Source organism: Triticum dicoccoides, chromosome 3A, assembly GCF_002162155.2.
Source record: "Triticum dicoccoides isolate Atlit2015 ecotype Zavitan chromosome 3A, WEW_v2.0, whole genome shotgun sequence".
Taxonomy (NCBI): Eukaryota; Viridiplantae; Streptophyta; class Magnoliopsida; order Poales; family Poaceae; genus Triticum; species Triticum dicoccoides.
In genome coordinates this window covers 179,267,861-179,292,930 of record NC_041384.1, presented here as the reverse complement: position 1 = coordinate 179,292,930, position 25,070 = coordinate 179,267,861, and the positions used below count along the sequence as shown (strand labels likewise).

At 43.6% G+C, this 25,070-nt stretch overlaps 1 long non-coding RNA gene across 16 annotated transcripts; it reads right to left on the bottom strand.

The window, feature by feature from the left end:
* Positions 1–9,080: 9,080 nt before the first annotated feature.
* LOC119267777 lies at positions 9,081–17,737 on the bottom strand. Of its 16 annotated transcripts, none has more exons than XR_005132605.1 (7): positions 14,504–17,737; positions 13,914–14,416; positions 12,982–13,540; positions 12,523–12,860; positions 12,327–12,420; positions 12,169–12,195; positions 9,081–9,393 (listed from the first exon to the last, which is right to left on the bottom strand). It is a non-coding gene; the product is annotated as an uncharacterized LOC119267777 (long non-coding RNA). The 16 variants fall into 16 exon arrangements; XR_005132611.1 differs by lacking the exon at positions 12,169–12,195 and having other exon boundaries at positions 12,523–12,908; positions 12,982–13,076; positions 13,255–13,540; XR_005132612.1 differs by lacking the exon at positions 12,169–12,195 and having other exon boundaries at positions 12,523–12,904; positions 12,982–13,076; positions 13,255–13,540.
* Positions 17,738–25,070: the final 7,333 nt, after the last annotated feature.

Here is a 25,070-nt window from a genome sequence, read left to right as displayed (position 1 = left end):
GCTAGAGCTTTGCCAGTGTCAAGTATCTCTTCCTTCGACCATGAGATCGTGTAACTCCCGGATACCGTAAGAGTGCCTTGGGTGTATCAAACGTCACAACGTAACTGGGTGACTATAAAGGTGCATTACAGGTATCTCCGAAAGTAGCTGTTGGGTTGACACGGATCGAGACTGGGATTTGTCACTCCGTATGACGGAGAGGTATCTCTGGGCCCACTCGGTAATGCATCATCATAATGAGCTCAATGTGACCAAGGTGTTGGACACGGGATCATGCATTACGGTACGAGTAAAGTGACTTGCCGGTAACGAGACTGAACAAGGTATTGGGATACCGACGATCGAGTCTCGGGCAAGTAACGTACCGATTGACAAAGGGGATTGCATACAGGGTTTGATCGAATCCTCGAAATCGTGGTTCATCCGATGACAACATCGAGGAGCATGTGGGAGCCATCATGGGTATCCAGATCCCGCTGTTGGTTATTGACTGAGAGCGTCTCGGTCATGTCTGCATGTCTCCCGAACCCGTAGGGTCTAAACACTTAAGGTTCGGTGACGCTAGGGTTATTAGGAAGACTAGTATGTGACTACCGAATGTTGTTCGGAGTCCCGGATGGGATCCTGGACGTCACGAGGAGATCCGGAAGGATCCGGAGGTAAAGATTTATATATGGGAAGTTGTCAAACAGACACCGGGAAGTTTCGGGGTCATACCGGTATTGTACCGGGGCCACCGGAAGGGTTCCGGGGGTCCACCTGGAGGGGCCACCCCTCCCGGGGGGCCACATGGGCTGCGTGGGGCAGGGAGCCAGCCCCTGGTGGGCTGGCCGCACCCCCTCCCTTGGGCCCATGCGCCTAGGGTTGAGGGGGGGAACCCTAGAGGGGGCGCCCCCTTGGCTTGGGGGGCAAGCCACCCTCTCCCCTCTCCCCTAGGCCGCCGCACCCCCCTAGATGGGTTCTAGGGGGCCGGCCCTCTTCTCCCTTCCCCCTATAAATAGAGGGGTGAGGGGAGGGCAGCCGTACCACCCTCCAAGGCGCAGCCCTCCCCTCCCCAACACCTCTCCTCCTCCGTTGTGTGCTTGGCGAAGCCCTGTCGGAGTACTGCCTCTCCACCATCACCACGCCGTCATGCTGCCGGTGGAGCTGTCTTCCTCAACCTCTCCTTCCCCCTTGCTGGATCAAGAAGGAGGAGACGTCTCCCGTCCCGTACGTGTGTTGAACGCGGAGGTGCTGTCCGTTCAGCACTTGGTCATCGGTGATTCGAATCACGTCGAGTACGACTACATCATCACCTTGCAAGCTTCCGCACGCGATCTACAAGTGGTATGCAGATGCAAACTCTCTCCCTTGACTCGTTGCTTAGATGAACTCATAGATGGATCTTGGTGAAACCGTAGAAAAATTTTTAATTTTCTGCAACGTTCCCCAACACTGATTTATAACCTTGAGATTGAATTTGAGGACACTGATCTGTTCGCCGAGGCTTTGGCAGGGCCTGATGTTGATATGCTTGATAAGGATGATGGTTTGGGTAACAAGAAAGTGCGAGAGGAGGATCGTGGGTGAGAGTTGTCCAACGTTCTGGGCTCCGCTTCGCAGACGCTCGGGAATGGGGCTGTATCATCTACTACTGTGCCTATGAACACTTTGAAATTTGGTTCGTCTGAGCCTGCTTCTGCTCCTCCTAGACTTTGGAGTGATCAGGTGGAGCGTGATGATGTGTTAGAACACACGCTCCCTCCCCTGGACTTTGCAGTGGCAAATGGTTCTGTGGATGGTTGTTTGGACGCGACTATCACTGAGACGACTTCGGTCGAGGGTGGGGACGATCATGGGCATGCAGCCCTCCGTTCCCCTACTCCTTCTGTTGTGTCACCGCGGGTGAAGAGCCCGATGATGCAGGGTGTGGTTTTGACAGTGCCGCGGACCTGTGATGGGTCCGGTTTGGGAGGGGACCCGGGCAGGCGGCCTCGTCCCTTACTTCTCCGGCAGCGGTCAGGGTGGCCGTTCTCGCGGCGTCCACTGGTTCCGAGAACCGGCCGACTGCTACCTCTTGAGCACTGCGTTGGATTTCCCCGAAGAGGAGAGGGTGATGCAGCAAAGTAGCGTAAGTATTTCCCTCAGTTTTTGAGAACCAAGGTATCAATCCAGTAGGAGGGCACGCACAAGTCCTTCGTACCTACACAAAAACAACAGCTCAACGCAACCAACGCGCTTAGGGGTTGTCAATCCCTTCACGACCACTTACGAAAGTGAGATCTGATAGAGATGATAAATAATATTTTTGGTATTGTTGGTATAGAGATGCAAAGTAAAAAGTAAAAGCAAAGTAAAAGCAAAGCAGTAATATAGTAATGGAGATTAATATGATGAGAAAGAGACCCGGGGGCCATAGGTTTCACTAGTGGCTTCTCTTAAGAGCATAAGTATTCTGCGGTGGGTGAAAAAATTACTGTTGAGCAATTGACAGAATTGAGCATAGTTATGAGAATATCTAGGTATGATCATGTATATAGGCATCACGTCCGAGACAAGTAGACCGACTCCTGCCTGCATCTACTACTATTACTCCACTCATCGACCGCTATCCAGCATGCATCTAGAGTATTAAGTAAAAAACAGAGTGACGCCTTAAGCTAGATGACATGATGTAGAGGGATAGTTTCATGCAATATGATAAAAACCCCATCTTGTTATCCTCGATGGTAACGATACAATACGTGCCTTGCTGCCCCTTCTGTCACTGGGAAAGGACACCGCAAGATCGAACCCAAAGCTAAGCACTTCTCCCATGGCAAGAACAACCAATCTAGTAGGCCATACCAAACTGATAATTCGAAGAGACTTGCAAAGATAACCAATCATACATAAAAGAATTCAGAGAAGATTCAAATATTATTCATAGATAGACTTGATCATAAACCCACAATTCATCGGTCTCAACAAACACACCGCAAAAAGAAGATTACATTGAATAGATCTCCACGAGAGAGGGGGAGAACATTGCATTGATATCCAAAAAGAGAGAAGAACCCATCTAGCTATTAACTATGGACCCGTAGGTCTGAAGTAAACTACTCACAATTCATCGGAGGGGCTTGGATGATGATGTAGAAGCCCTCCGTGATCGATGCCCCCTCCGACGGAGCTCCGGAACAGGCTCCAAGATGGGATCTCGTGGATACAGAAAGTTGCAGCGGTGGAATTAGGTTTTTGGCTCCGTCTCTGATCATTTGGGGGTACGTGGATATATATAGGAGGAAGAAGTGCGTCGGTGGAGCAACAGGAGGCCCACGAGGGTGGGGGCGCACCTGGGGGGTAGGGCGCGCCCCCTACCTCATGGCCTCCTGTTACGTGCCTTGATGTAGGGTCCAAGTCTCCTGAGTTGTATTCGGTGAGAAAATCACGTTCTCGAAGGTTTCATTCCGTTTGGACTCCGTTTGATATTCCTTTCCTTCGAAACCCTAAAACAGGCAAAAAAGAGCAATTCTGGGCTGGGCCTCCGGTTAATAGGTTAGTTCCAAAAATAATATAAAAGTGGATAATAAAGCCCAATATAGTCCAAAACAGTAGATAATATAGCATGGAGCAATCAAAAATTATAGATATGTTGGAGACGTATCAAGCATCCCCAAGCTTAATTCCTGCTCGTCCTCGAGTAGGTAAATGATAAAAACAGAATTTTTGATGCGGAGTGCTACTTGGCATAATTTCAATGTAAATCTTCTTAATTGTGGTATGAATATTCAGATTCAAAAGATTCAAGACAAAAGTTCATATTGACATAAAAATAATAATACTTCAAGCATACTGACAAAGCAATTATGTCTTCTCAAAATAACATGGCCAAAGAAAGCTATCCCTACAAAATCATATAGTCTGGCTATGCTCTATCTTCACCACACAAAGTATTTAAATCATGCACAACCCCGATGACAAGCCAAGCAATTGTTTCATACTTTTGACATTTTCAAAACTTTTTCGATCTTCACGCAATACATGAGCGTAAGCCATGGATATAGCACTATATGTGGAATAGAATGGTGGTTGTGGAGAAGACAAAAAGAGGGGAAGATAGTCTCATATCAACTAGGCATATCAACGGGCTATGGAGATGCCCATCAATAGATATCAATGTGAGTGAGTAGGGATTGCCATGCAACGGATGCACTAGAGCTATAAGTATATGAAAGCTCAACAAAAGAAACTAAGTGGATGTGCATTCAACTCGCTTGCTCACGAAGACCTAGGGTATTTTGAGGAAGCCCATCATTGGAATATAGAAGCCAAGTTCTATAATGAAAAATTCCCACTAGTATATGAAAGTGACAGAATGAGAGACTCTCTACAATGAAGATCATGGTGCTACTTTGAAGGACAAGTGTGGTAAAAGGATAGTAACATTGTCCCTTCTCTCTTTTTCTCTCATTTTTTTATTTGGGCCTTCTCTTTTATTTATGGCCTCTTTTTTTTCGTCCGGAGTCTCATCCCGACTTATGGGGGAATCATAGTCTCCATCATCCTTTCCTCACTTGGGACAATGCTATAAAATGATGATCATCACACTTTTTATTTTTCTTACAACTTAACAATTACAACTCGATACTTAGAACAAAATATGACTCTATATGAATGCCTCCGATGGTGTACCGGGATATGCAATGAATCAAGAGTGACATGTATGAAAGAATTATGAACGATGGCTTTGTCACAAATACGATGTCAACTACATGATCATGCTAGCAATATGACAATGATGGAGCGTGTCATAATGAATGGAACGGTGGAAAGTTGCATGGCAATATATCTCGGAATGGCTATGAAAATGCCATGATAGGTAGGTATGGTGGCTGTTTTGAGGAAGGTATTTGGTGGGTGTATGATACCGGCGAAAAGTGCGCGGTATTAGAGAGGCTAGCAATGGTGGAAGGAAGAAAAGTGTGTATAATCCATGGACTCAACATTAGTCATAAAGAACTCATATACTTATTGCAAAAATCTAGAAGTTATCAAAGCAAAGTATTACGCGCATGCTCCTAGGGGGATAGATTGGTAGGAAAAGACCATCGCTCATCCCCGACCGCCACTCATAAGGAAGACAATCAATAAATAAATCATGCTCCGACTTCATCACATAACGGTTCACCATACGTGCATGCTACGGGAATCAAAAACTTTAACACAAGCATTTTTCAAATTCACAACTACTCAACTAGCATGACTCTAATATCACCATCCTCATATCTCAAAACAATTATCAAGCATCAATTTTTTCTTAGTATTCAACGCATTCAAAAGAAAGTTTTACAAATCTTGAATACCAAGAATATTATTATTAAGCAAATTACCATGCTATTAAGACTCTCAAAAATAATCTTAGTGAAGCGTGAGAGATCAATAGTTTCTATAAAACAAATCCACCACCGTGCTCTAAAAGATATAAGTGAAGCACTAGAGCAAAACTATAGAGCTCAAAAGATATAAGTGAAGCACATAGAGTATTCTATCAAATTCTAAATTATGTATGGCGCTCTCAAAAGGTGTGTACAATAAGGATGATTGTGGTAAACTAACAAGCAAAGACTCAAATCATAAAAGACGCTCCAAGCAAAACACATATCATGTGGTGAATAAAAATATAGCGCCAAGTAAAGTTACCGATAGAAGTAGATGAAAGAGGGGATGCCTTCCGGGGCATCCCCAAGCTTTGGCTTTTAGGTGTCCTTAGATTATCTTAGGGGTGCCATGGGCATCCCCAAGCTTAAGCTCTTGCCACTCTTTGTTCCATAATCCATCGAATCCTTACCCAAAACTTGAAAACTTCACAACACAAAACTTAAAGTAGAAAACTCGTGAGCTCCATTAGCGAAAGAAAACAAAAGACCACTTCAAGGTACGGTAATTAACTCATTCTTTATTTATATTGGTGTTAAACCTACTGTATTCCAACTTATCTATGGATTATATACTATTTTACTAGCCATAGATTCATCAAAATAAGCAAACAACACACGAAAAACAGAATCTGTCAAAAACAGAACAGTCTGTAGTAATCTGTAGCTAGCGCAAGATCTGGAACCCCAAAAATTCTAAAATAAATTTCTGGACGTGAGGAATTTATCTGTTAATCATCTGCAAAAAGAATTAACTAAATAGCACTCTCCAAATAAAAATTACAGCAGTTCTCGTGAGCGCTAAAGTTTCTGTTTTTTTTACAGCAAGTTCAACAAGACTTTCCCCAAGTCTTCCCAACGGTTATACTTGGCACAAACACTAATTAAACACAAAAAACACAACCAAAACAGAGGCTAAATAATTTATTTATTGAATAACAGAAAAGAAAAATATTGGGTTGTCTCCCAACAAGCGCTTTTCTTTAAAGCCTTATAGCTAGGTATAATATTTCAATGATGCTCACATGAAAGACAAGAATTGAAACACAAAGAGAGCATCATAAAACACGTGACAAACACATCTAAGTCTAACATACTTCCTATGCATAGGAATCTTATAGGCAAACAAATTATCAAGGCAAGTAAAAACTGGCATATGCAAAGAAGAGGAAAGAAACAATAGCAATCTCAACATAACGAGAGGTAACTTAGTAACATGAAAATTTCTACCACCATATTTCCATCTATCATAATAATTACATGTAGGATCATAAGCAAATTCAACAAAATAGCTATCACATAAAATATTTTCAACATGATCCACATGCATGCAAAGTTGACACTCTTCCAAAATAGTGGGATTAACATTAACTAAAGCAAAGTTTTCATAAGATTGAACATTTTCCAAATATGTGGGATTTAAAGTTGACACTCTTCCAAACCCACTTTCAAGAATATTGCAAACACTATTATCAATCTCATATTCATCATGGGGCTTAAATAAATTTTCAAGATCATAAGAAGAATCACCCCAATCATGATCATTGCAACAAGTAGAGGACATAGCAAAACTAGCATCCCCAAGCTTAGGGTTTTGCATATTATTAGCACACTTTATATAAATAGAATTCATAATAAAATCATTGCAATCATGCTTTTTATTCAAAGATCTATCGTGAATCGCTTCATAAAGTAATTCATCACACTTTTCAAATTCACGAATTTCAAGCAAAAGCTCATAAAGATAATCTAGTGCAGAAAACTCACTAGCAATTGGTTCATCATAATTGGATCTCTTAAAAAGATTAGCAAGTGGATGAGGATCCATAGATCTTAGGTTCTCTGTTTAGTAATAAATAAACAACTATTCCAACCATACGAGCAAACAAGAAACGGGCAAAAGAGGCAAACGAGAAAGAAAGGGAGGATAGAGAGAGAGGGCGAATAAAACGGCAAGGGTGAAGTGGGGGAGTGGAAAACGAGAGGCAAATGGCAAATAATGTAATGCGGGAGATAGGGATTGTGATGGGTACTTGGTATGTTGACTTTTGCGCAGACTCCCCGGCAACGGCGCCAGAAATTCTTCTTGCTACCTCTTGAGCACTGCGCTGGATTTCCCCGGAGAGGAGAGGATGATGCAGCAAAGTAGCGTAAGTATTTCCCTCAGTTTTTGAGAACCAAGGTATAAATCCAGTAGGAGGCCACGCACAAGTCCCACGTACCTACACAAAAACAATAGCTCAACGCAACCAACGCGCTTAGGGGTTGTCAATCCCTTCACGGTCACTTACGAAAGTGAGATCTGGTAGAGATGATAAATAATATTTTTGGTATTTTTGGTATAGAGATGAAAAGTAAAAAGTAAAAGCAAAGCAGTAATATAGTAATGGAGATTAATATGATGAGAAATAGACCCGGGAGCCATAGGTTTCACTAGTGGCTTCTCTTAAGAGCATAAGTATTCTACGGTGGGTGAACAAATTACTATTGAGCAGTTGACAGAATTGAGCATAGTTATGAGAATATCTAGGTATGATCATGTATATAGGCATCACGTCCGAGACAAGTAGACCGACTCCTGCCTGCATCTACTACTATTACTCCACTCATCGACCGCTATCCAGCATGCATCTAGAGTATTAAGTAAAAAACAGAGTAACGCCTTAAGGTAGATGACATGATGTAGAGGGATAGTTTCATGCAATATGATAAAAAACCCATCTTGTTATCCTCGATGGCAACGATACAATACGTGCCTTGCTGCCCCTTCTGTCATTGGGAAAGGACACCGAAAGATCGAACCCAAAGCTAAGCACTTCTCCCATGGCAAGAACAACCAATCTAGTAGGCCAAACCAAACTGATAATTCGAAGAGACTCGCAAAGATAACCAATCATACATAAAAGAATTCAGAGAAGATTCAAATATTATTCATAGATAGACTTAATCATAAACCCACAATTCATCGATCTCAATAAACACACCGCAAAAAGAAGATTACATCGAATAGATCTCCACGAGAGAGGGGGAGAACAATGTATTGAGATCCAAAAAGAGAGAAGAAGCCATCTAGCTACTAACTATGGACCCGTAGGTCTGAAGTAAACTACTCACAATTCATCGGAGGGGCTTGGATGATGATGTAGAAGCCCTCCGTGATCGATGCCCCCTCCGGCAGAGCTCCGGAACAGGCCCCAAGATGGGATCTCGTGGATACAGAAAGTTGTGGCGGTGGAATTAGGTTTTTGGCTCCGTCTCTGATCGTTTGGGGCACTACACCACAACACTGATGTAAGGACAGAATAACTGCCGGGAGAAGGCTCTTTAGAGGGCAGACAAACTGTCGGGAGTTTGGTTCTCCCAGCAGATAGAACCGCCACAAGAACGGCTGCCGGGGATTACTTCTCCCGACAGATAAACTTCTCCCGGCAGTTTTTCTGCCCTGACACATGTATTTGCCAGTAGTTTGTGTTCGCTCGGCAGATTGTTCGGAGCACGTGAAACTGCAATTACCGGCAGTTAAGCCGCCTGTACAAGTATGTTCACCCGGCAAAAATTATGCCAGCTTGTTAACTTCACTAGCAAAATGTTCTAGGCAAACCTATTATGTAATATCCATCCATATATATACGCACTCAGGACATAGCACACAATTTATACATGCACTTCAATCAAAGTAGCATATAGGCCTCATCGAAAACCTTAAACTTAACGACCATATATAAAGAGGTAGTACCACAAAAGGATTACATATATACATTTGCCACACACCCAAAATAAAGTAGTGCCACTAGGGATGTACATATGTTTCTAGATGTGTGCCACACAACCTAAATAAGCTAATTCAACAACCACCAAAATGAGCAGAGCAAGTCTTTACGTTCAACAAACAAGACACAGGTCATTATCACTCCACCAACTTAATTTTAGGTCTTCCAAATCTTCAGCAACTTGAAGATCTTCCAAACCTTAGTGAACTTGTGCACCTTTGGGAAACCTGCAATAGATCAGAAGATGTTACATATAACAGTTGCAGTCATAACTTAAGGAAGATGTTACAACAATCGCATATAACAGACGGATATATGTTCTAAAATATAGAGCAACCAGTAACATCTCTTGAGTAATCTCTTCTATAGTAGAGAACATGTCCTGGACATCAAGATGTCCATTTTTTATCATCTTAACAATAGCAAGTTTATCTTCTCATCAAAATGTAGCGTGCAAAGTCTGTACAAATATTAACAAGATGTTAAAACAATCACATACAACAGCCGCATGCCCGACATACAACAGCCGCATATGTTCTGAAACATAGAGCAACTAGTAACACTAGTTGAATGCCCGTGCGTTGCCACGAAACAAAAATAAATTTTTCAGAGAGAAATTGACTTTAATGTTGTTATAATTTACACTATGTATGTTGGAGGTAGCATATGATTGTTGTGAAAAATATCGCATTGTACCTGCACTTTAAATAAAACCCACATGACCCACACTCAAATTTTCTAGTGCATATATTTGTCATTGTGATTCAGTATACAAAAAGGTTTGTCACTCCCTTGACCAAATCTGTAGGAAAAAGGTAGCCGTGCATTTGGAGTTGTGATTCAGTTGCATCGTTGCTTCGTCCTTGTGTATGTATCTTTCCCTACTCTGGTTAGTCATACTATAGTTACTGTTACATTGATGGTCTCTCCACTGTCGCCTTCGGGTCTGCCTTTAGATCAACAATGATTGTTTGGCCCCATCATCATCCTACTCGCCATCGCTTCGCCATGATTTATGTACCTTCCCCTACCTTGATTAGACAATATTTGATAAGGTTTGTGTCACTTCTTATACCCACTTAACCTGCCTCTCAACTCACATTTGGCTCTTATTGCTGCGATTGGACTCGTCTAGCATCATCTAAGTACTCGCCCATGCACACCTAATATGGCAAAAAAGTAATGTAGTTGCGGCCATTTATTCCATCCTCTTCACTCACTCTTCTTGGTTATCAATATACATAACACTGTTGCGCAATAAACACTCTTACAAAGCAATCATATTTCAAAAAATCTAGAAGCATTTAAATCCTTAGAAAAAATATCAAACTCATAATGTCACTCATTCAACACGCAACCCTCTTGAGTTATATTTCACGCATGTGTCAAACCTTATACATCCTGCCTAGAAATAAGAGAATGGAGTTATTTACTTCCTCGCTTTGTGTGAGGAGAAAAAAGTCACACCTCCTCGAAACTAATGAAGAGAATACATTTTTCACCATTGCCTTTAGAAACAATGGATCAAAGAGTGTTGAAGAAAAACACAGATCTTGATGTACAACAATCCATTCATTACTTGTAACAATATTTTCTTTAGATGCATTCAGTGTAAGAATAACAAAATCTTGATGGCTATATCATCCATTTCATGAGTTATTCAGCGATCAAAATAGGAGGGGACAACCTCCCTTGTCCAGGATCTTAAAAAACCCTCTCTTGTCCAGTTCAAAAATTTTGATTAAAGGAAATAAACAGAAAGAAAATAGAAGCGATACCGCCTGAATTAACAAACAGCCCCGCTAAGTATTTGAAACATAATAAAACAAAAAAGGAAAATAATATATTTTTGGGTTTAGATTCAGATACCCACATTGAAGGTATAGACACAAAAAATACATTATGTGTTCACTTGTTCTTCCATACAAAGGGACATCATTGCGTACAATTTGATGTGTTATGCACTACAATTGATACATGCTAATAATATACTTTTGCAATCTTATTTTTTTCTACAGGAACCAGGTTGAAGCCTACCCAAGAGGCAACATAACAAGATTTAAAAAGTAAGGAAATTTCGAGGATGTCAATAAGTTAGCTCGGCTGTACAGCAGCAAAGGCTAAGTGCCAAATGCCTCCAACAGGAGGTTAACATTCTAAATAACTTTAGAAACTAACTCTTCCAAACCCATCCCTCTTTGGCCTAAAAGAAATCTCCACACTTTCTTTCTAAATCTGCCACACTTCATAAGAGGCAAGAGAGATCTCCTTGTTGGACATATCTCGATCTAATGAGTTCTTGCTCAATACGTATAAATCTTGCAACTATGTCAGCAATATAGGTAGATGTTTTTCCCTGACTATAGGAACCACATCCAGTGAATAAAAGACAAAACTTTGTTATTCGATAAGTTACACTAAAGGGACCAGGTGTGAACTATAGAACAAATAAAAACTGAAGTGAACAAAAAGGAAACTAATCTCAGGGAAATTGTCTTGAGCAAAGAATTCAAGAAAGACATAGGGAATGATATCGAGGCAATGAAAATGACTTTAGGTAGTAGATTAATTGCTTGGTATGTGATAACACACCTCAAGGTCAGTGGAACATCACTAATCACATCGGCGCTAAATGACTTAATTAGGCCTTATATGAGATAGGATACAGAACCATGGATGTTGCCATATATACTCGGCATTTCCTAATGTTGCATCTTCCAACATTCACTCATTGGCGAGGCCAACATGGCTGCACATTTCAGACCCAGCCTAATTTGTTATATTACGTCAGCTCTGCAGGCACCAGTGATTATGTAGTGTATTAACGTAATACTTTAAGCAGGAAAAATGCAAGTTCTAACATGTTGAAGGAATGGATTAACAAATCAATAATTCTCCCATTGTAATTCTACAAGCAAGTTGGCCCAACAGGGGGGAATAGAATATGGTTTCTACGCCACAAGAGAAATGTTCAAATGTAGAAACAAACACAAGCGTTATACCTCGAAATGTATAATTACATGTCCAATCTGCAGTCAAATCAAACATGTGACAATCGCCATATAGAGCCAATGAGCAAAGGATAGACAGTCAAAACTTACCAAGTTAAATAAAGTCAAGTTAATTTATAAAAATGATGAAGAGTAGATGAATTACTAACCAAAGGAGTCCTTTAGGATCAAATGAAGCCTGACACGATGATGGAGCATCAGAAGTAAGCAGTATCTTTTATAGATAATCTATGCTATACATTCCTGTAGTAATAAAGTATGAACAGGGATCAGAGACTCACAAAAAGGGAGAGAAAGAAATAATTGTGAAAATGGAAGTTCGTTTTCAGTATGGTCTAGGCGTACCTCTAGTGGATCATGCGGCGATGGTGTGCAAGTAATTGGTGAGATGATCTAGGGGAGGAGAAGGCACACACCATGGCTCAGGGAACACCGTCGGGTGTGGTCGGATGGGTGTGCACAACAGAGATCTGGTGCGGAGCGTTGCCTTATGTGATGGGTGCTGCCACCGTCAGGGCCGCCGCTCGCTGAAAAGCCACGTTGTTGTCAGTGTCAGTGGTCGCCGCCACAATGGGTGTTTACGCGGTGCCGCGTACTAAGACTGTCATGTCGGCGGAGTGGCTGCAAGCCTAATGCCTTTTTGGATTTTTGGCCCCCTTCTTCTCTAGTTGTTACTTGTAGCCCTACCTCAAGCAATCCAAAAACACTTACCCTTCAAATATATATCCTGGCTATCAGGTAAGTTACCTCTGTGATACCAGAAACTTTAACTGTGTAGATCAGTTTTTAGAAGTCAATAATTACCTGTTTTATGAAGAAATTACTTGAATTGGACTTTTTAGCATCTTATGATGTCCTTGAAAATGAATGCTTTTGCTCTGGAGGACTGTCCCTAGCACCTAGTTAATTTGAACGAGGATAAAATTGTGTCAGACCATTAGAGGAAAAATGCATGAGTAATGTACCTGAAAGAAATATATATGATTTAGCACTGTCAGAGGTACAACTTGTAACCATATGAATCCTTCAGCGGGCAAAACCAAAAGTACTTAGCACAAGTACACAATATTACTTCACCGTTTGATCTCAAAACATCTTGGCCCGCTGATCCTTTATTAATCCCTCAATATCAACCTAATTATTCAGCCTCTCAAAGTCAGCACCATATACATCTCGTAGGGGATGGGGAGGATAGCAGCAGGAGGAGGGCTAGCATCTGAGGGCCCCTGCTCTTTATCATTGACCATCAATCCTTGACACGTCGCTGTGCTCTGCTCCATGGTCGAAGTTCGTCCTTCCACGTCGGGTTAGAGGTCTTATATAGTGTGCCATCATGTGGTTGAGATATGGCTACATCAAAATACTGAAAAAAGAAGATCATTCAAGCTTCAGCAGAGAGCAAATGGACATGTATTCCGGTTGGTTTTTAAACTCTGCAGCAATTTAGAATATGATTGGCTTTTGGACCATCCATTGCTACACTTTTATACAAGAGCAATTCCTCGACCAATGGCACAATATAAACTAAACATATACTCATCTGTCCATAAACTAACTGAACATGATAGTACAGATTATAGAATGAGTCGCCAATGGTTGGCACTCCCATATTCTTCATACAACGACATGATCTATTCAGTTCATCGTCGAACCAACAAGACATCTCATGACATTCACGGTGAAGTGACAAATACCATAAGAAACATAAAGAAAAAAGAATCAACGATGAAGCTTACCTTCAGACTGCAGTGATCCGATTTGGAGGCAAGGCACGACAAGCGGTCAGGGGAGATGTTGTCATTGGCGGAACAGGAATGGTGGGGTGACATCTCGGATTATAGAGGGATGGGGGGTGGGGGCAGCAGGCTCACAAGGACCCACACCAATGTAGCATATTGTAGGTGAGGCGAGGCCTGGACGACCCACATCCACAGGTGGTGGAGCAGCGTGCCGAAGAAAAGCACAAATTGCCATTACGATTCTGCAAAGGACACAAAGGACCCACACCAATGAATTAAAGCCAGACTAAAAGAGGGGTGAAACGGTGTTTTGACAATCTAAAGACCAGTACAACCTAGTAAAAAACAAACATCAAACCATAAGCCCTGTTTGCCGCCGCCGCTTGCCAGATTTCCACCGGCGATCTCCTCCGACTACCTGCTCCTCCCACGGTCCCACCGCCTCCCGCCATCCGTTCCCACCAGCCGGTCTCCCGCCGCGCGTTGCCACTCGTCGGCCCCTGCCATGGGAGAGGAGAACGTGGGTGTACCCCAGTACAGGCTACGGGGAGAAGATGGGTTGGAGTGAGGGTAGGAAGATACGTTACCTATGCCCTGTTCATCGTTGCCATGGACGCGGCGCTCCTGCTCGTCTCCCTCCCTACATCGAGCTCCTCCTGGACTCGGTGAAGAATGGATGAGATGGAAAGGGCTTGGATCCACTGCTCCAGTCTAATTTGGTTGCAGTGTGCAACCGCTCGAGGTCGCCGTGAGGACTGAGGAGGTCAGCGGCGGCAATTCCTCTCTCGAGAGCAAGGGATTTGGGGGAAGGGAAGTGGGGGTGGGACGTGCGTACGTGCGTTGTTTTATTTTGTTGTCATTTTTTTCGTGCGACGGGTGGGGAGGAGCCGAGGGGGTCCGTTTTTTTCGCGTGTGGGGAGAAGTTTTCACGTACGGGATCGAACGAGGTGGGGGCGAGCGAAGGAGGTCGAACCATCACGACGTTCGATTCTCCTTTAATAGTAGAGATCTCTAGAGTAATCTCTACTTTAGTAGACAACATATCCTGGACATCAACATGTCCATTTTTTATCATCTTGACAGTAGCAAGCTTATCTAACTTCTCATCCAAATATAGTGTGCAAAGTCTGTACGAATATTACACAAGCACAAGGCCACGATCACACACTTAACATTACACAAGCAAATTTTGAAGCTAGTGTACTGAACAAGCACATATGCAAAATTATAGCATCTTATTTTCACCTGGTACTTTTTCTCTACCAGAACGCAACAGGTGTTTAGTTGTGCTTCTTAAAATTTCGTATGTCGTATACCTTGGCTTCTTCAAAGTAATACAATTACACATTAGTATCGGAACCTGTGGATTCAGTGTGCTAGTCCAGTCTCTAGTGGGCCTTGATATTGAGCCTGACCTTGGATATAAGCTGATTTATTTTGAGTTCCTATATGAAGTTGGCACAACATAATAGGATAATGAATCTGGAAATCTATAAATGACGATACCATTTTGTGGTTTTGCGTGGTATTTCCTTAGAGCAATGATGACAACTGTGCTTACAGACTTCCTGCATCCAGAACACGAAGTTGAACTACATTTCTCCTGTTGCGGAATCTGGTGAAGGGGTGTATTGGGAGTACTGTGATTTTCACTGAAGCATTGCCTCTTATTGTAAAGATGACTCAATGTTGGTCCCATTGCATAAACAAGCCTTTTAATTTTTGCTCCCTCTTTGCAGGAGCTATTAAAGTTCAGTTACATAAATGATTTGCTGGCTACACAGAATAAGAGGGGAACTAGCTGGACATATATTTCAGGATCTTTTAATGGGAGTTGTTTAGTTTCCTGGTTCCATGCTTTTGTTGGACAAGTTACAAATGAAGGTCCCCTAAAATGGTACTCGCTCCGTCCCAAAATAAGTGTATCAACTTTGTAACTTTAGTACAAAGTTGTACAAAAGTTATGAGACTTATTTTGGGACGGAGGGAGTATCTGAGTAGTGGACAAGCCCACAGATTTACAAATCCAGTGAAACACTATGAACATTTGGTTCACTTTCCTACATCTTGGACAACAAGTTGAATTAGCCAAGAAAAATAAACCAAGGCTTTTGACAAACAAACAAACAAACAAACAAGCAAGCTAAAATACTTCATGTACATGAAAGAAAGAGGATCCAGTTATGAGAAATGAATCAAATGAAAGTTGTGAGCATGGAATCCAATGAAAGTCATTTCTCTACATGGTAGAGTCTATCGTGTACATGAAAGAAAGATGATCCAATTAAAGTTTATATTTGTAACCATATTTATTCAACTGACCTCTCTCCAAATTCATGGCTGATGGACACAAAAGCACACTTCTAAAGAACTATAATGATCTGTTTGAATTACTAATTAATACTATATACTGGAATCAGGAGCTCAAGTTTTCTGGACACAAGTTAACCATGTAGCAACCAAATGAGCGAACCATTACTATCTGCCCTTGATAGTACACACTAATGTAAATATTCAGCCAAGAAACATGTATATTACCTCCTCAGCTTGCTTGTGGTCGCAACGCATTGCCGCATTTGCCATTAACTCACTTCCAACTGCATACATAGAAGCAAGAGTTTTAAGCAATCAACCATGATAGTCATTGTATATTTAATCATAGGACCTAAGCTTACATGCTTGTAAGGCCATGCAATACATTGCGTAACATACAAAAGAAAGTTTACTTCTATTAATAGGGAAAAAAATCTAAATACCATATATTACATTGAAAATGAACAAAGTAAGCTTGCACAAGAAGCAGTTATGACTCATCATTTTGGTTCACTCTAGGGGGTGGTCATGGTGTACTCACATCAATATGAACGATGACCAAACTTCAAATCTACGACCAGACTGCAGTTGACACGGCCATATATAATCTACTACGATGGTCACTATTGTTTCGGTGGATACTGATGATATAAGGGCGCTCCTTGGTCAGTGGGTTGTCTCCTGGTGTTGTTCCTTCACTAATACTACAAGCTGCTTATTACATGTGAATCAGTATAAAGTACATAAAGACTCCCAACAGATGAATACAAGAAAAAATTGTAGCAAGATAAACTGCATCTGTATAAAGTACATAAAGGCTCCCAACAGATCAATACAAGCAAAAATTAGCAACAGAAACTTCCTGTGTTTGCTTCAAGAAGTCACAATCTAGTGAAGGCATAAACTGTGGAGAAGGTGCAGCTTGCCGGAGGAGCTCCTTGGGGCTCGGGTGAGCATGTGCGGAGGGCTAGCTTGGGGGAGGAAGCTCGCGAGGAGGGTGGTAACTGAGGAACGACGGTGTACAGCGGAGGAGGAAGGTCGTCGGTGGATTGGCTCGGCGATGGGATGCTCCGTGTCAATTGGTGCTCGGCGGCGCCGCTCTGGAGTGGTTGGGGGGCGACGGCGGCAGTGGTCTGGGTGGAGGAAGCGACAGTGGATGCTAGGGGCGGCAGAGGAGCTGCGATGGTGGGCGACGACGGCGTCAGTGGTCTGGGTGGAGGACGCAGCAGTGCATTGGTTGGGGCGGCGGACGGGCTGCGGTGGTGGGGGGCGACGGCGGCACTGGGGCCGATTGGGGCGGCGGAGGGGCTGCGGTGCTGGGGGAGTGGGGGTGACGGCGGAGGGATCAAACGGTTGGGGGCAGCGGCGATCTGGTGTCGGGAACCAGTAGATTGAGTGATTTGGGGATGGCGATGGCGATGGCTAGAGGGCGGCCGCCGGTGGAAGGTTAGATTGTTGGGGGCGGCGGCGCAATGGTGTAGGGCACGGGTGGATTGGGATTTGGGGGGCCAGCGATGCGGTCTGGTGCGGTGGGCCGGCGCGTCTAAGTTTGTTTTGGGCGAAATTCCTTGTCACCCTCGCGCGTTTTTTCCTCACTAGCGCACGCTTAGGGCTGAAACTTTTCATTGCCGCGCCGAAGACGGTCCCCGGCAGAATATGGGCCGTTCTCTAGTTGTCCCGGCAGATAATGGGCCCTAGATTGTACCGGCAGTCAGTGTGCCATCGTTGCTCGAGTTCTCCCGGCAGTTTGCTTGCCCTAAGATGCTTGTACTGGCAGAAATTAATATCCTGGCAGTTTATTTGCCCTTGGTCGGGTATTTCTCCCGGCAGTTAATTGCCCCCAATCAAGTGTTGTGGTGTAGTGGGGGTACGTGGATATATATAGGAGGAAGAAGTACGTCGGTGGAGCAACAGGGGGCCCACGAGGGTGGGGGCACGCCTGGGGGGTAGGGCGCGCCCCCCTACCTCGTGGCCTCCTGTTACGTGCCTTGACGTAGGGTCCAAGTCTCCTGAGTTGTATTCGGTGAGAAAATCACGTTCCCGAAGGTTTCATTCCGTTTGGACTCCGTTTGATATTCCTTTTCTTCGAAACCCTAAAACAGGCAAAAAACAGCAATTCTGGGCTGGGCCTCCGGTTAATAAGTTAGTCCCAAAAATAATATAAAAGTGGATAATAAAGCCCAATATAGTCCAAAATAGTAGATAATATAGCATGGAGCAATCAAAAATTATAGATACGTTGGAGATGTATCACCGACGCCCACTGAGCTGCAGGTCCAAGCGACGCCTGCCGTCGTGGAGCGCGGGCAGGTGGCCCCCGCACCCACTTCCCCTTGCGCACCTTTGGATAGGGCGCCCCGCACTGCATCACCGTGCGCTGGTTGCCGGCTGACTACGCTGGGTGCGTCGGGAGCCTCAACGGTTCCTACGACGGCTCATGGCGCTTCCCAGGTTGCTTCAGCCTGGCTCGGCCTTATTGGGAATGAGGCTGGAGGCCTTACCCCCAACGGGCCTGCTCGTGATGATATCATCGCATATGGAGGGATTCCGAATCCTGTCACCGAGGGGCGATGGATGAGCTGCCGCCTCCAGGACCAGCCGGATGTTGATGCCATGTAGCAGAGGTGCGCCATGCGGGCGGCCAAGCTTCGTGACATTGAGGTCACTACTGGTATGTCGGTTAACATTTCCAATTTCATTTTGCATTTTTCCAATGATGAGATTATTAATAATGCAAATCAGTTAGGAGTTTCACTAGATAATAATGATAGTGAAATCTCTAAATCCGTTAATGATCTTCTGGACCTTGAAGTGGAACGCGCTTTAGAACTGATTGAAACCTAGCAGTGGTTAAAGCTATGAACGATTCCGACATAAATGCGTTGGGAGTCAGGGTTCTCGATAGTTTCTGTGCGGATCTTGCCCCGTCCCTTCCTGAGACAGAGGAGGATGATGGGTCTATTTCTCTAAGGGATTCTACCCATATCAATTCACAGGAAGTTGGGTCCACAGAGCCCGGTTGTGAGGACCGGGTGGAGGATCAAAACAAGCCTAAACGCAAGTGGAAGCGAAAGATTTATCTAGCTTCGGTTGTGCGTCGAAGTGCTAGGATCCGTACGACTAAAAAAGTTCATGATGAAATATGAGAGGAATCTTTTGGAATAGCAGAGGTCTGACAGACTTGGCTAAAAGAAGGTTTCTAGCGGATGCTTCTATCGAATATAAGTTGGATTTTATCGCCCTCTCTGAAACTGGACGGGGCAATTTTACCCACCTGTTTCTAAGTACTTTATCGGGAGGTGTCGACTTTGATTGGCATGGCCTACCTCCGAGGGGAAGATCTGGTGGGATCTTACTTAGGGTTAAATGTGAGTCGTTGGAGGTCCGAAGTGTGGTTATGGGAGATTTCGCTGTTAAGTTTCGGGTTAGATCAAAGGTCGATGGGTTTAATTGGGCACTGGTGGCGGATATGGCACCGCACAGCCAGAACTCAAACCAGAGTTTTTGGCTGATCTTGTCCGTATTTGCGGTAGTGAGCAGCTTCCAATTTTGGCTGGGGAGACTTTAACATTATTAGAAGGAGAGAGGAAAAAAACAATGATAACTTTGACGACAGATGGTCGATTATGTTTAATACCATTATTGAAAGCTCGAACCTAAGAAAGATAGAGCTTTCAGGTAGAAAATTCACTTGGGCTAATACATTACCAAACCCGACGTTTGAGAAGTTGGACCGTGTCCTGATGTCTACTACACAATCTTCTTCTTGTAGACGTTGTTGGGCCTCCAAGTGCAGAGGTTTGTAGAACAGTAGTAAATTTCCCTCAAGTGGATGACCTAAGGTTTATCAATCCGTAGGAGGCATAGGATGAAGATGGTCTCTCTCAAGCAACCCTGCAACCAAATAACAAAGAGTCTCTTGTGTCCCCAACACACCCAATACAATGATAAATTGTATAGGTGCACTAATTCAGCGAAGAGATGGTGATACAAGTGGTATATGGATGGTAGATAAGTGTTTTTGTAATCTGAAAATATAAAAACAACAAGGTAACTAATGATAAAAGTGAGCACAAACGGTATTGCAATGCGTTGAAACAAGGCCTAGGGTTCATACTTTCACTAGTGCAAGTTCCCTCAACAATAATAACATAATCGGATCATATAACTATCCCTTAACATGCAACAAAGAGTCACTCCAAAGTCACTAATAGCGGAGAACAAACGAAGAGATTATGGTAGGGTACGAAACCATCTCAAAGTTATTCTTTCCAATCAATCCGTTGGGCTATTCCTATAAGTGTCACAAACAGCCCTAGAGTTCGTACTAGAATAACACCTTAAGACATAAATCAACCAAAACCCTAATGTCACCTAGATACTCCAATGTCACCTCAAGTATCCGTGGGTATGATTATACGATATGCATCACACAATCTCAGATTCATCTATTCAACCAACACATAGAACCTCAAAGAGTGCCCCAAAGTTTCTACCGGAGAGTCAAGACGAAAACATGTGCCAACCCCTATGCGTAGGTTCATGGGCGGAACCCGCAAGTTGATCACCAGAACATACATCAAGTAAATCAATAGAATACCCCATTGTCACCACGGGTATCCCACGCAAGACATACATCAAGTGTTCTCAAATCCTTAAAGACTCAATCCGATAAGGTAACTTCAAAGGGAAAACTCAATCCATTACAAGAGAGTAGAGGGGGGGAAACATCATAAGATCCAACTATAATAGCAAAGCTCGCGATACATCAAGATCGTACCACCTCAAGAACACGAGAGAGAGAGAGAGAGAGAGAGAGAGAGAGAGAGAGATCAAACACATAGCTACTGGTACATACCCTCAGCCCCGAGGGAGAACTACTCCCTCCTCATCATGGAGAGCACCGGGATGATGAAGATGGCCACCTGAGAGGGATTGCCCCCTCCGGCAGGGTGCCGGAACGGGTCTAGATTGGTTTTCGGTGGCTACGGAGGCTTCTGGTGGTGGAACTCCCGATCTATTCTGTTCCCCGATAGTTTTAGGGTATACGAATATATATATAGGCGGAAGAAATACATCAGGGGAGCCACGAGGGGCCCACGAGGGTGGAGGGCGCGCCCAGGGGGGTGGGCGCGCCCCCCGCCTCGTGCTCTCCTCGTTGATCCCCTGACATGCACTCCAAGTCTCCTGTATTGCTTTATTTCCAAAAATAACTTTTCCGAAGGTTTCATTCCGTTTGGACTCTGTTTGAAATTCCTTTTCTGCGAAACACTGAAATAAGGGAAAAACAGAAACTGGCACTGGGCTCTGGGTTAATAGGTTAGTCCCAAAAATAATATAAAAGTGTCTAATAAAGCCCATAAACATCCAAAACAGATAATATAATAGCACGGAACAATCAAAAATTATAGATACATTGGAGATGTATCATGTCCTCGCGAGCTTCGAATGGGAGCAGAAATTTCCCCTGGTAACAGTCCAAGCGTTATCGCGCGCGATCTCCGACCACACGCCTCTGCTGGTTGACTCTGGTGAGGCAACGCATGTGGGGAATAAGAACACCTTTTCTTTTGAATTGGCGTGGTTTGATAGAGAAGGTTTCTTGGATCTGATAGCCAGGGAATGGGCTAAAGATGCTAGAGGGAGAATGTCGGTTGAATGATGGCAGAATAAGATAAGGCATTTAAGAAGTTTCTTACGTGGGTGGGCTAAGTATTTGAGTGGGATTTATAAGGTTGAAAAGGAAAGGCTCCTTACACTTATTCAGTCCCTAGAAATAAAATCCGAGTCCACAATTCTTGAGACCAGGGAGTTGGAAACTAAAATGGACGCGGGAATGACATTGAAAGGACTCCTGTGAGAGGAGGAATTGAAGTGGGCATTGCGAGCCAAGGTTCGCAAAATTGTGCAAGGGGACGATAACACGCAATTCTTTCACATGATCACAAATGGAAAGCACCGGAAGAAAAGAATGTTTCAGCTTGAGCAAGATGAGGGGACGATTTTAGGATAGGAAAACCTAAAATTATACATTACCAATTACTACAAGCAGTTGTTTGGGCCTCTGGAGGATAATTTCGTTTCCTTGGATGAGTCGAGGGTTGAGGATGTTCCTCAACTTGCTACGGATGAGAATGATTTTTTGACCGCCCCATTTTCGGAGAAAGAGGTGTTTGATGCTATTTCACAAATGAAGAATAATAAAGCTCCAGGGCCGGTTGGTTTTTCGGCGGAGTTTTATAAAAAAAAGTGCTGGCATATTATTAAAGGGGATTTGATACCGATGTTCCATGATTTATTCTCTGGGCAGCTTTAGTTGTTTCATTTGAATTTTGGAACAATAACTTTACTTCCTAAGAAAACAGAGGCCGTGAGAATTGAGTAGTTCAGGCCGATCTGTCTTCTTAATGCAAGTTTCAAAATTTTCACCAAGGTTGGGACCAATAGACTTAAGCAGATTGCGCACTCTGTGGTATAGCCGTCCCAAACTGCTTTCATGTCGGACAGAAACATCCTAGAAGGGGTTGTGGTCCTTTATGAAACGCTCCATAAAATTCACATGAAAAAACTAGACAGGGTTGTTTTCAAAGTGGATTTCGAAAAAGCGTACGATAAAGTCAAATGGCCATTCCTTCAACCGGCCTTGCGTATGAAAGGTTTCGATAAGGCCTGGATACACCAGGTATAGAATCCTTCAGGCAAAAAGGAAGTGTTGGAATTAAGGTGAATGATGGCATAGGCCACTATTTCCAAACACATAAGGGCCTAAGACAAGGATATCCAATGTCCCCTATTCTATTCAACATAGTGGTCGATATATTGAAGGTTCTAATAGGAAGGGCTAAGGATGCTGGTTAGGTAGGTGGCCTGGTTCCCCATCTAGTTGATGGAGGTGTGTCTATCCTACAGTACGCCGATGATACTATCCTATTCATGGAGCATGACTTGGCAAAAACACGAAACTGAAGCTAGTACTATGCTTATTCGAACAATTGATCGGGTTAAAGGTTAACTTCCACAAAAGCGAATTGTTCTGTTTTGGAAGAGCCAAGGAGGAACAATACGCTTACAAACAATTATTCGGGTGCGAATTGGAGGCTTTACCTTTCACGTATTTGGGTGTACCAATTCACCATCGTAAGCTAACAAACAGAGAATGGAAGTGCGTTGAGGATTGATTTGAGAAGAAACTAAGCTGCTGGAAGGGCAAGCTAATGTCATACAGAGGCCGATTAATCCTCATTAATTCGGTTCTCATGAGTATGCCTATGTTTCTCTTGTCCTTTTTTGAGGTACCAGTTGGAGTTCAGAAAAGGCTTGACTTCTATCTATCACGGTTCTTCTAGCAAAGTGATGAACTTAAGCGAAAATACAGACTTACTAAATGGGATATTATTTGTAGACTGAAAGACCAAAGGGGTTTAGGTATTGAATATCTTGAGGTGAAGAACATATGTCTTCTTAGTAAGTGGTTGTATAAGTTATCTGTTGAGACGGAGGCCACATGGACGCAGATTCTACGTAATAAGTACCTGCACCCTAAAACTTTGTCCCAGGTGACAGTGAGGCCGACGGACTTGCCTTTTTGGAAAGGACTGATGAGAGTTAAATCATCCTTTTTCAATAGGACGAAGTTTATTGTTGGAAACGGTACCACTACGAGATTCTGGGAGGATACTTGGCTAGGGGCAACACCCCCGCGCTTCAATATCCTTCATTGTATTGCATTGTTCAACGAAGAGACGCTTACATTGCAACAGTACTACAGTCCACTCCTCTCAATATTCACTTTAGAAGGACGCTAGCCGGAAACCGCTGGGAATCCTGGCTCCATCTCGTGAGAAGACTGATGGATGTTCAGCTTTCTCAACGGCCCGATCAGTTGTGCTGGAAGCTAACTAGGAACAAAGAGTTTATGGTTAATTCCATGTATCTAGATATTATCAATTCTAGCTCTATCCCTAGTTCGAAAGATGTTTGGAAAGTCAAAGTATCTTTGAAAGTTAAAGTGTTTATGTGGTTTGTACATAAACAAGTCATTTTAACTAAGGACAACTTGGCAAAACGCAACTGGACATGATCTACAAGATATAGTTTTTGTGATTTGGATGAATCCATCAAACACCTCTTTCCTGACTTGTAACGCCCCGAGACCGATGTGCCAGGTGTTGTCCAGTTATTCGCTGTTGTTGCGTTGTCATTTCTTGCGTGTCATGCATTGCATATCATGTCATCATGTGCATTTCATTTGCATACATGTTCGTCTCATGCATCCGAGCATTTTTTCCCGTTGTCCGTTTTGCAATCCGGCGCTCCGTTCTCCTCCGGTGGTCATTTCTACCTTCTTCTTGTGTGTGGGGATTAAACATTTCCTGATTGGACCGAGACTTGCCAAGCGGCCTTGGTTTACTACCGGTAGACCGCCTGTCAAGTTTCGTACCATTTGGACTTCGTTTGATACTCCAACGGTTAACCAAGGGACCGAAAAGGCCTCGTGTGTGTTGCAGCCCAACACCCTTTCAAAGTGGCCCAAAACCCACCTAAACCTCCTCCATCCTCTCGGTCGTCCGATCACGATCGCGTGGCCGAAAACCGCATCTCATTTGGACTCTCCTAGCTCCCTCTACCTATATATATGTGATCCCCTCCGAAATATTCGCGGATGAAACCCTAAAACTCCTCTTCTCGCGCCGCCGGACGCGTCCACGCCGCGTCGGACGTGTCCACCACCCGCCGCCACCTCACTCCCACAATGGGGAGCCGCCACGTCACCCCGCCGCCGGCCTCCTCCTACCAGCGCTCGCCACCTCAGCCAGCCGCCTCCTTCTCTCTCCTCCCCAC